The sequence below is a fragment of the Orycteropus afer genome, unplaced genomic scaffold, assembly GCF_000298275.1.
Source record: "Orycteropus afer afer isolate SDZICR_OR568_19922 unplaced genomic scaffold, OryAfe1.0 scaffold00045, whole genome shotgun sequence".
NCBI classification, from domain to species: Eukaryota; Metazoa; Chordata; class Mammalia; order Tubulidentata; family Orycteropodidae; genus Orycteropus; species Orycteropus afer.
The window spans coordinates 10212000-10225469 of record NW_006921632.1 but is presented as its reverse complement, the minus strand read 5'-3'; the positions used below and the strand labels follow the sequence as shown (position 1 = coordinate 10225469).

At 37.7% G+C, this 13470-nt stretch overlaps 1 protein-coding gene across 1 annotated transcript in view; it reads right to left on the bottom strand.

Annotated features, from left to right (window-relative positions):
• Positions 1 to 13470, bottom strand: part of NELL2 (neural EGFL like 2) — a 628280-nt gene that overhangs the window by 222490 nt on the left and 392320 nt on the right. The window lies entirely within an intron of this gene.

Sequence of the window (13470 nt, the reverse complement as noted above, 5' to 3'; positions counted from 1 at the left end):
ACATTTAAAGCACATCTCAATTCAGACTAGCTGGGTTTCAAGTGCTATATAGACACATGTAGCCAGTGGCTACCCTACTGGATAGCCCAGATGTAGATAGCTTGATTTTGTATTCTCCCTGTACCTATCATCACCTGTAAGGATTAGGCCTGTCTAGAGGGTAAAGCAGAAGAGGAAGTCTACAGATAGTAGATATGATAGCAAATAATGAAGCAAATGGAAAAAACACATCCACCCACATGTACTTGCTTGACATTCACTAAGCCAATGAAACTAACCCCTTACTAGCCTTATCTTACTGTACACACACATAAATCATTAGCAGCAGATGAACTGAACTACTTACTATTTCCTAATTAGACCTTGAATTCCTTGACTCCAAATTCCCTTTCTTGGAAGTCCAGTCCCTTTGCTTGAGTCTTGACATTTTATTCTTTATTGACTATCACTATCTAACCAGTTGCTCAATCTAGAAACATGAGTCATCTTCATCTTAGACTCCTCCCTTTCCCTCCTTCTGTACAACCCACAAATCATAAGTCATCCTGAATTTCCCTGAAAGTGTTTAGAATCTATCCAAAGTTCTCCATTTCCAGGACTATCACCTTGGTTTGGGTTACCACCCTCTATTTCCTGGAGGACTCACCTAACTGTTCCCTACAATTCCACTCTTACTTGCAATCAAACTATTCTCTACACAATCCTTATAGAAATGTTTTTAAAACACAATTCAGATCATATTACCTCTTTGCTTATAACACTCCAGTCACCATGATATCCAGACAAAAATTTAAACTCCTTCCAAGGCTTAAAAGATTCTCCATGATGTGGCCTTGTCCCACTCCTTCACTCTCCCTCAAGCCACCCCCCCCCATACACACACTATGGTACAAATCCAAGGCCTCTTTTTCAGTCCCTCAAAACACACCAACTTTTTATTCTAACTCAGGACTTTTCCATATGCCTGGAAGTAAATATAGTTTTTCTTATCTATATCTAGCTCCCAAGTAAAACTATAAATTATTTGAGGGCAAGAACTTATTTGAACAGTTTATTACTCTAGGCTAGTACTCAACAAATATTTTGATTGCTTCATAAATATGAAAGGGTTAAAAGAAACTGTTATGACCTTTCAAACTAGCATCATTATGGTAATCATAATTTTAATTTATTGTACATTTATTATACATCAAGAGTGTGTATAATAAAGAACTATTATACGACATATTTTACACTGAATCTCTTATGTCTAGTCTTTATAACTCCATATGGTAGATGTTATTACCCCAACAGTAATAATGATGATAAGACTAAGGCTGATGGGGTAAATATTTTGCTCATTATCACTCAGCAGTTAACAGAGCTGGGATTTGACCACTGATCTGTCTGTCTTCACAAATAATTAGCTGTTTGCCTCCCTAGGTTGTTAAAGGCACTTATTTTTTTCCTAACTTTGATTAACAACCATATTAACAACTCAAAAAACGTAAAAGCAGTACACATGCGATCAGTTTCTATGTTCTACGTTGTTCAGATGGGAGCGCTGGTAGCATTGTTTAGATATGCTGGCATTGCACTGCTTCAGTTGCTATTTTGGGAACATGGTTGCATAGCAACAAGCATTAGTATTTATGGAAGCTCTGGTAGCATAGTGCCTAAGGCACTTGACTGCTAACCAGAAGGCTGGTGGTTCAAACCCACCAGCCACTCCTCGGAAGGACGAGGGGGCAGTCTACTTCCATAGTGATACTGCCTCGGAAACCCAAGGAGGGGTCACTATGAGTCAGCTCTGACTTGATGGCACACAACAACAACAACAACAGCCTATTTATTAAGACATTTTATTTCTAGGAATAAGGAATAAAATAATTTGGAAAATTGCATTCAATTTAACCTATGATTTAAAATGGACTTGAAAAGCATGAAGGATAAGAAGATGATTCATTTTTTGCAAGGTATTTAGCAATGTCCAATGTCTGACATACAGTCCAATTTCACCTGATAACTTGAGATGTAACTTAAAATTTTTTGACTAATATGCCCCTGTTAGTGCCTATTTCTTGAAAAAAAATTAAATAGTGAAGAAAAGCAAATTATAATGAAGAAGAAAAGAAAAAGGAAGTCAATGGCAAGAGTGAAGGGCTACAGCAGAAGGACCCCGGGATTTGACATTGGAAAATCTAGACAGGGGCCTGGTATGTAAAAGTTGTGAGGCTCATGCAAGTTTCTTAATCTTTGGGGTTACAATTTTATCCTCTGCAAAATGGGGATAATTCTGCCTTTCTTGTCTAATACACGGGTTTTTGTGAAGCTAGAAAAAGATTGTGGAAGTCACTAGTCCACTTTCCCAGGACTCAGCTTCTGAGACCCTTGGGATGGCTGCAGTGGGGAGAATAAGCTGTGTTCTCTGACAGTAGACAAGGATTCCTAGATGTTTCTAAACCTGATAATTCTTCTATCCCAACTCGAAAAGTCTTTGAAAACACATATTATTCATTAGAAAGCAGTATGAAAAACATCAATAGTGCAATTATATAAAAGGGTGAAAGGACATGAACAAACAATTCCCAGTAAAAGGGAAAAAAAAAAAAAAAAAGCCAACACACACATGAAAACATCAATGTTCATTTATATTCACTGGTAGGAAAATACATTGAAAGCATCATCATACACACACACAGATATTTACATTTATATATACATTTACATTTAATCTGTACACCTGGGGTTGCCAAGAGTCTAAATCGACTGAGGATGATAGTTTTCTTCTTCTTCTTCTTCTTCTTTTCCCCCTTATTGATAAATATCCAAATTGATTTTGTTGGAATGGTTCTAACAAGTGCATAAGATTACACAAACTTAACAACATTTGGAAATTAAAAACAGTTTGTACTTTTAAAAATACTTAGAAGACCTTAAAAGGCATTAGAAACATGGGTAAGACTTTCTAATTGGAACACCATCAATTAGTTCATCAAGAGAAATGTAACCTAATCAAAGAGATGTCTGATAGGATAAGACAAACTAGAAAGGAATAATATTGAAAGAACACTTGGGTTGAAAGTGCCTCAACCTTCATTTACTACTGTTATCAAAGGAGATTCATTTACTTATATACCATAAGCACAAGGGTCAATGCAGGGAGATTAACAACCTCATTCTAATGCCCTGTGGAGATTATCTTGGAATAACACATTTAGGCCATTCTGTTTCAGTAGAAGAAAAAATGCAGACGAAATAGGCTTGGTTACTTTAGTAAAGAGTAATAAATGTGAGTAAGGGTCTAGCTGGACTTACCCAGGATGAGCTCAATTGTGTGGAATATAACTGAGTTCAAGTTTGTGTAATATATATGAGATCAACTCCAGGCAATATAATGAAGAAACGAGAAAGAGCCATGGCTCTTTATTTAAATGTATACCCTAAACTTTTCCTTAAATATAACCCGGCAAAGACAGCAATTGGTTATGACAAAGATGGAAAAGGTAACACAGGCTAAGCACTCTGGTGAAGAACTGACTGTCAATCTTCTGAAGGAAATAACAAGTCACACAGAAATCCTATATCAGTCAAGTGGGGCATAATTTCTCCATTTTACTAGGAATACATACGTTATACATACACAACACTCCACACTCTAATACATTTTTGATTCTGTTAAAATCCCATATGATGTGCTTTAATGCTCTTGGCATGCAGTAGCTACTCAACAAATATTTCTTGCATGAGTTAATGGACCCAAATGTCTATTGATAATCATTCATCAAGCTCCTATTATGTCCCAGGAACCATTCAGGGTATCCAGTGATGAACAAAGCAGAAATGGTAGACATGAACCCTGCCTTTTGGAGCTTTTATAGGAGCTGGGAGAACACAGATAAATAAGTAAGGAGTGTGTGTGTGTGGGGGGGGTGTATTAGCTTTTGAAGGAAGTATAGTAGGTAAAATGATTGAGAACCACAGTGTATGGGGAAGAGGCTATTTAGAAAGAGTGAACAAAGAAGAACTCTGAGGCAGTAATATTTAAATTAAAACCTAAGTATGGAGAGGAGCCAATAGTGCAAAAGGAGAGAGAGAAAATGTGTTCCAAGTAAAATGGACAGAATACAGGAAAGCTTTGAAGAAGGAAGGGTTCAGGGTTTCCTCCAGGAAATAAAAGGAAACCACAGACACAAAGCATGAGAGGGAAGACATATTGTGGAATAAGATAAAGAAGGAGAGGCACGGAGGGGCCCCATCACAGATTTTGGTAATGGGGAGCTACTTAACAATAATAAGCAAGAGTATAACGTGGGCCAATCTGTGCTTTTAAATTATTTCTCTGACTGTGTGTGGAGACAGCAACAGTAAAAATGAGAAACCAGAAAGGAGTGGCAACAGTACCATGGCTGAAAAGTCCATGGGAATGGAAACAGAGGAGGTCTGGATTTGAGCTCTTACTTTGAAAAGTCTAACAAAGGACATGCAGATGACTTGGGTGTGGGGAGTGAGGGAGGACTCAAGGGTGGCATCAATGGCCATGCTTTGAGCAAATCGGTGATGGCTGGGGCAAAAGTAAGACTGGGAAAGAAGTGTTTTCTTACTCTGAATTCCAACTTGCACCTTGGTACAATAATCTCTTTTATAGTTGTATTAAAAAAATATAATTTTAAATTATCTCATTAACATGTTATTTTCAGTCTAGGAATCTGAAATGAAGAAAGGTTAAGTGATTTGCCCAAGAGCATGTGACAATTTAGTAAGAAGGGAAAGCAGTATTTGATGTCCATTGTCATAGGCACTTCAAACTCTTTATCCTCTTAATCCTCGCAGTACCTTCATAAGGTGGCTATACTTTCTCCATTTTACCAAGGAAGAAAGAGTCTTTGGGAGGTTTAGTAACTGGTTGAGTTTCCCAGCTAATCAGGGATAGATCTCTACATATACTTCTGACTTCCTCACTCCCAGCTAATGTTTTTCCAGTATTTCATACTCTTTTTACCCTCATTTTTTAAAAATCTATCATTGTAATTTTATATAAGTAAATGGCCATCGGACATTGCTTATAATTTTGTTTAGCAATCAATTCATTTTGCCTTTTATTAGTTTTATTGGAATATATTTCTGTTTCCCTTCATAGATTACAAGGTCCCCAAGAGAATAGGTCTTATTTATATTTGTATCATCCACAGCACCAAGCACATGCCTCCAAAATAGTTGTTAATAAATATTTAAAACAAACACTACTTACATAGCACTTAAATATCCCAGACAATGTTATAAACTTCTTACATAACATTAATTTACCCCATGTGTGAAGTAGATATTATTATTTGTATTCTCATTTTACAGAAAAAGAAACTGAGACATCAAGAGTTAAATAATTTACCTAAAGTTAATAAGCTATAGGACCACACTTTAGCCCAGGTGATCTGGAGCCAAAGTGACCCTTGTGAAGAATACTATACTATCCAGTGAATGAGAAGTGTTCAAGTTAAGGAAAGGTCAGGGAAAACCTTGTGTGGAACTTAAAATCACTCTTGGTCCTTGCAGCTATTTTTTTATTTTATTTTAATTTTTATTGTGATTTGGGTGAAAGTTTACACAGCAAATTCATTTTCCTTATAGCAGTTCATACACATTTTGTCTCATGACAGTGACTGCAATTCCCCACAACGTAACAGCTCTCTTCCCACTTCTTCCCCATAGTTACCTCTTCCCTGTGTCCTTCCCTTCCATGCACTCCCGCCCCTGAGTTGTCTCCTTGTGCATACACTTCCTGTCTGTTCTCCCATGATTGACTGCCTCAAGGAGTGTATTCACCTGATGTAAATTTTCAGCCCATCTGCCTGTCTATTATTAGGCTGGAAGCTATAGGAGTGTGTTCAATTCCAGTCCTGAAGGGTAGGTAGGAGCCATACTCTCAGGAGTCTCAGGCTTTATCAGACCAGAAAACCTGGCCATTTTTTATGATTTTAACTTTGGTTCCACATTGTTCTTCCACTCTATTCAGAATCTCCTTCACGGATCCCCCTCCAACTGGTTGACAGTGTTAGCCGGGCACCATCTAGTTCTTCTGGTCTCATGGTAATAGAGGCTGAGAATCACATGGCCTACCAGTCCCTTGGACTAATTGTTTCCATGCATCTTTGGTTTTCTTCATTCCTTGCTCTGAACAAGAAGAGACCCTTTATTGCATCGAGATGGATGACTGCTTTCAAGCTTTTAAGATCCCATTTGCTACTCACCAAAGTAGGATGTGGAACAATGGTTTTGTGTAGTATATCAATTGAGCTTGATGTCCCTTGTGACCATGGTCCTGAGCCCACAGGTCCAACTACTTGCTTCTGCCAGGTAGCTGGCTGTGGCCAAGAAGTATCACAACCTTGTGCCTTGTCAGTTCTACTATACACCTGGACATTCTTACAGAACATACAAACACACTTGCAGAAACATCATCTGCCAACCCTATACATGGTCATGGTCACACAACCCTCTGCCTAGACATATCTGATCATTCAGCCTGTCCACTCATCCATCTACCTGTAGATCAGTGTTTGCCATCAATGACAATGCTGTACTATATAAGCAAAAGGGTTCATCTTTGTAGTCTGTACTTCCCAGGTACCTCTCTATTTCTTCCTCTTCCCCAATGCCACCATGTTGATCACTCACATTTGGTACATTGCCCTTCCCTTCACCCAGATCAATACTTGTCTCTACCTATCTAGCAGTGTTCCCTCCCCTCCCCTTCCACCCCTGGTAACCAACAAAGAAAGTTTTATTCCATATATAAACCTTTCCTTGACTTTTTACAATAATAAACAATACAGTATTTTTCCTGTGATTGAATTATTTCACTCAGCATAATGTCCTCCAAATTAATTCACATTATGCGTTATTTTGTAGATTCCACATTATTCTTTAGTGTTGCATAGTATCCATTGTGTGTATGTACAATGGCTATTTTTGATTGCTAAGTCAAATTATTGCTAGGACACTTAATTTTCACTTCTCTGAATGGCTCTACTATGTACTAACTTACAAATTTGGGAAGTTACTTCTATTTGTTCAGTTTCAGTTTCTACTTCTTATATAAAATGGAAATAACAGTCATGACCTGAAAGGTGGTTAATAGAATTAAATGAGAAAATGAATATAAAAGGTTTAGCATTGTGTCCAGCACACTGGAAACACAAACAAATGTTAGCTCTCATTATTAACAGAATAAAGGAGCCAGTGCTTCTCTGCTAACTTAAAGGTTGTTGGTTCAAATCCACATAGGCACTGCAGGGGCAAAAGACCTAGTGATCTGCTGCCTTATGGTTACAGCCATGGAAACCCTATGGGACAATTCTATTCCATCATATAGGGTCACTATGAGTTTGAATTGACTCAACAGCACACAACAGCAACAATTTATCAGAATGCTTTTTGTGCTCAGTAATTAGTTGTTTAATGAATGACTGGTTTAATGAGTTCTCTGGAGGAAGACATACCAACGTGCAACAACACACATTTATTCTAAACATCTAGAGGGAATCTGAGGCTACTAGAAACCAAAAGTATAGAGGGAAATGCCAAGGAGGACAGTGGGAATCCCTCCACAATTCCATCTGGGAGTAGCACTGGCATATACCTAATGGGCATGACCTTAAAGACAGTGAGGTTTGGACGCAGCTAACGTATGTAACTCAGCTGTGGTTCCCATGCTAATATCTAGGGATGGTTATGGTCTCCCTAAAACAATGGTTGCAGGAGACCTGGGTTCTAATCCCTGCCAATGCACCTCACATGTAGCCACTACCCTTCTATGAGTGGTGGTCTGCATGGGGCTATCATGCTGACTGAAAAAAGCCCTAGTGCCACAATGGCAAAACACTCAGCTGCCAACTGAAAGGTTGAAAATCAAATTTACCCAGTGGCTCTATTTGAGAAAGACCCAGGGATCTGCTTCCATAAAGATTATAGCCAAGAAAACCCTGTAAGACAGTTCTACTCTGTCACATGGAGTTGCTGTGAGTTAAAGTTGACTTAATGGCAACCAACACCATCATGCTGAACAGGTTTCAGTGGATCTTTTAGACTAAGAGTGGAAGCAAGGCCTAGTGATCTAATTCTGAAAATGAATCGGGAAGCCCGAATGGATCACAATGATTTGATCGGCAACCCATCATGGGGAGGCTCAGGATCGTGCAGCATTTAGATCTGTTATGCATGGGGTCATCATGAGCAGAATGCTGAGTCAGTGGCAACTAACAACAATAGAATGATGGAAGAAGAGAGTAGCCACATGCTCTTTGTTCTCCTTATGTGAATTACAGTTCTTCTACTTACAGTATCTGTGAACTAGAGGAAGTCATTCAACCTCTGAGACTCCGCTTTCTCATTTACACAATGGGGATAATATCTGTTGCATGGGTTGTTATATCAATTAAATCTCTAGCACATGGGCAACATTCATAAGATAGCTATACAGTCAAGTGTTGCCTAGCTCTCATGTCTGTTCTTAAATTCTTTCGATAAAACTACTTTTGAAAAGACAAAAATGCACTGATGTCAATGCTTAGCTAAACACTTGTTTGTTCTCACTCCAATACAGAAAGAATACCAACTGTTGAAATGTTTTTAAAAATATTTATTTATTAAATTCACCACATTTTATTCTGTGGGTGTGGAGATGAAGAAGACATATCTGTCTTCAAATAACACGTAATTTAATGGGAGAAAATAGATATACAAATAACTACAAAACAAACAGAATTAAGACTTTTATAATCTGAGAAGAAATCTATTAAAAATGTCATATTGTGACCAGAAAGGTGAGTGCTAAGTCTACTTGGGCTTCATGCCACTGGCTGCTAAATTAACTCACATTTTCTAATTAGAAGATTCAAAGAAACTTCTTATCAGTGGGATGATGTTCAATGAGCTGTGAAAAGTAAGTAACATTTTAGTAGGTGAAGAAGAAGGAAAAGAAAGCTGTCTGGCCAATGAAAATCACATCATCAAGGCCATTTTTTAGAGACTAGTACAATAAATCCTGCCATAAGGGCATAAATGGGGTTAAAAATCCAATCAAATAAAATAAAGATAGCAGTATTTTGAGATTAATGAGAAATAATATTTTTTTGGTTACTATGTGTGTGGATGGAAGAAGAAAGGACAGGTTTGGTTGCCATTCCTGGTTTTGGGCATTGTACCTGGTCAGTTTTCTTGGCTGAGACTAGAAGGGAACAGGTGGATCTGCACAAGAGGACACTGGGTTTAGACATGATGCCACTGTATGGGAAAGGTGGCAGAAGTAGATGACAGTTATAAGACTAGACTCTGGGCCTGACATGTTGAGAGCATTCTCACCTTCTCTCATTAGAAGGTTTTGAAGTCTTGCAAAGTTAAATATGCTTTGAATTGAACTGCTAATTTTTTGAAATGATCATAAGTCAATCACTTCTTACCTCTCTTTCTCTCCCCACTTTCTCTCTCCACCACCCTCCAAAGAAAAGAAAGAAAACCTAAATCCTGGAGCTCACACCCTGTCTCTAACAGTTATATCAGCATTTGCATTATTGTGGGACACCTAATCGCATTCTACTGTAACAGTTTTGCAGAGTGGAAGCCTGTAGTTTATAAAATGATGCAGTTGGACATGAAGCTGGGATGACAGGCTGTGTGAGTGTTATTCTGTGGGCAATGAGAAATCACCAAAGTTTCTGTAGAGGAAAATAACCACACTTAAAAGGAAGATAAACTGAGAACAATGTTGAGGGCATGGTGCAGAGGCAAAACATTAGAGACAGTGAGATAGTCAGCAGAATGTTGTTGTTGTTATGTGCTGTCAAGTCGGCCCCGACCCTAGCAACCCCTCCTTGGGTTTCCGAGGCAGTGTCACTATGGAAGTAGATTGCCCAACCTTCCTTCCGAGGAGTGGCTGGTGGGTTTGAACCACCAGCCTTCTGGTTAGCAGTCAAGTGCTTTAGGCACTATGCTACCAGACGTCCCCCAGTCAGCAGAATAGAATACCTGAAAAGTTCAGGTAAGAAACAATGAAGGTCTGAACTAGGAAAGTAACAATGAGAGTAATAATACCACCTGTCTTAGTTTCTTAGTGCTGCTATAACAGAAATAACATTGTTACAGTGGGACTTTAATGGACAGAAATTTATTTTCTTACAGTTAGGGGGCTAGCAGTTTAAATTCAGGGCACTGGTTCTAGAGGAAGGCTTTCTCTCTCAGTTGGTTCTGCTTCAGAAGTAAGCCTAGGTAGGAGGACACTATGAAAGCCAAAAGAAGGCAAGGTATTTTCTCCCCCTCAAATTTCTTCAACTTCAAACAGATGACCATTTGTCATAAACCAAACCAATTACATGTTTCTGCCCAAGGACTATCAATGTGAAGTGAGTGACTGGAAGGCATTGGGATACTTAGAGTTCATTTCATTCATTTTCATGTCCCCACACAGTTTCCTGCAGTGTCACCCAACAGCAATGGTGACAGCATCCTATGACAGGCCTCGCCTGGGTAGACAGCTACTGCTTCAGAGGCTTCAGAAACATCCTGGTCTCTACACATTTTCCACACTATTCCTCAAACTTCACATGGATTCTTTGTGCCACTGACACCTTTCAGGAAATCTCTTTAAAATTAAAGCAGCCAGGATTTTTTCAATGACTTGTAACTCAGAGGCTTGACTATAGACAAACAAATCAATTTTCCCTGTTTTCCCATCTCCTTTTGCAGATAACTTGCAAGTAGGAAGATATCCTATTGCACTGATTAACTCACCCTGTAAATTGAATCTAGGTGTTCTATTATCTTGGATTATTACATTTAATTTCTATGTAATGTCCTGATACTTCTTTCTAAATCATTGACTCTTACCTTTTTAAAAAGTTTACATGTATCAAACAGCAGAATGGCCATCAAATAGAAAAATAACATTCAATATTCAATAGTTTTACCTCACGGATCCTCTGTATTTATCAACAAATTTTATATGTTCCTTGATCTAAACAATGTGTTATCACATACTTTGTAATGAATTAAAATTTTTGGACTTTTTAAAATTAACCAACTAATTGATATTACATTGTAATGGTATATAGACTATACATACATACATCACACACACACATACACTCATACACATACATTCTACCTGTGTCTGTACCATTTAGAGTTATTCTAATTTAATTTCACAGGGAAAGCCAATCCAAGTGGATTAAAAATAAATTGAAGTGTCTGTGGGTTCTTCTGGGATTTATTTCAAGAATTTAATAGGCACATGAGTCATAAACAAGCCAAATCTTTGACATTATTTCTATATTAAAACCTCCATGACATAAGATGGCCATATTTATAATTACTTTAATACTATAAATCATGAGTTACAAACTAAAAATACTGCAATTTATGAGTCAATATGATAAATGAATGAATTGACTAAGTGTAAGAGTTCCTGAATTTGAAAATTAGTTTTCTTACTGGAACTACTGAGTCTCAGTGTTTTGGTACTGAGGACTGTGGTCAACTGGAGAAACCTTGCTCTTCTAAGAAGGCAGCTATTATTCAGCTACGGCGAAAGTCGGGCAGCAATGCAGAGAGCAATCTAGAAATCTGGCCGAAAATCCATATTTTTATAATTAAATCTTCTGACTGTTTAAATGTTGAATCATTAAAATGCCCGAAAGTCTAATAAATCACCATTGAGAGCCACTTGTGGTCCATAGGTCACTAATTCGTGACTCAGATATAGTCTTGCTGGCATGGAGCCTTTCCAAATTAAAAGGCCATTCTCCTAACTCTATGTTCTAGAGATCTACGAAAGCAGCCATTTTCCAATAACCACTTACGTTTACAAATGAATTTTTAATGGTGCTTCCCGAATTACTGTGTGACAACATCCTTCATGCTATTAGGTTTAGAAACTCTAAAAAAAAGAGGCAGATGAGAAATATCCTACTTTATTATTTGATACACAAACTTTGGATAAATGTATAACTAGATACCTATTTCTGCATGATTGTGTGTTTATGTGTATGTGTGTTACCATCAAGTAAAAGAAAACTAGGAAAATGATTAAAAAGAATTAGCACCCTTAACTTTTATAATCTAAACTAACTATTAAAAAAAGCTCAGTTGTTAAGGTTAAAGTGAGGAATTTGGGAATAAATACAAACTGGCAGACTTCCCCTTTAACCTCCTCCCAGAAACAGCAAACTAGCTCCACAATTTTTGGTTCTACTAGATAATTAGAAATGAACACTAACTGTGCAGCCTAGCATGGAAAGTGAGAACCCTTTTGAAAGCTAGTTTGGGAACAATTCAACAATGTTAGTTAGGTAATAATAATAGTGTAGTACCCTAAACTTTCAAATAATCCAAGAAGTTGGACTATATGAAGAAGAATGCAGCATCAGGATTGGAGGAAGACTCATTTACAACCTTGATATACAGATGACACAATTTTGCTTGCTGAAAGCAAAGAGGACTTGACAAATTTACTGATGAAGATTAAAAACTATAGCCTTCGGTATGGATTACACCTCAAAAAAAAAAAAAAAAAAAAAAAAAATACTCACAAGTAGACCAATAAGCAACATCACAATAAATGGAGAAAAGATTAAAGTTGTCAGAGATTTCATTTGTGGATGCACAATTAACACCCATCAAAGCAGCAGTCAAGAAATCAGTCAATGCATTGTACTGGGAAAATCTGCTGAAAAGACCTCTTTAAAGTGCTGATGGACAAAGAAGTCTAAGACTGTAGTACGCCTAACCCAAGCCACAGTATTTTCAATAGCCTCATATGCATGTGGAAGCTGGACAATGAATAAGGAAGACTGAAGAGGAGTTGATGCATTTGAATTGTGGTGTTGGTAAAGAATAGTGAAAATACCATGGACTGCTACAAGAATGAACAAATCTGTCTTGGAAGAAGTACAGACAGAGTGCTACTTAGATGTAAGGATGGAGAGAATTCAACCTACATATTTTGGTCACGTTATAACAAGAGACTGGTCCCTGGAGAACATTATGTTTGGTAAAGTAGAGGGTCAGTGAAAAAGAGGAAGACCCTTAACAAGATGGACAGACACAACAGCTGTAATAATAGACTTGAACACAGCACTGACTGTGAGGATTATGTTCTGTTGCACATAGGGTCACTACGAGTCAGAACCAATTTGACAGTACCTACCAATAACACCCCAAACCTACTGGCTTGAAGTAACATAAATTTATAGGTCTTTAGGCAAAAAAAAAAATCAACACAGAATCTAACTAGGGCAATCTCAATATGTTGGCAGGGCCATGTTATTTTCTGGAGGATCTGTCGCCCTTCATTTTTTCAGCTCTGCAGACCAGTCACATTCTTTGTTTTATGGTCCCTTACTCCACCATCAAAGATAGCAACACTGTATCTCTCTGACCCTTCTGCCATAGTCACACTTTTCTCTGACTAAAGTCTCAAAATGTTTTTTTTTTTTTTTT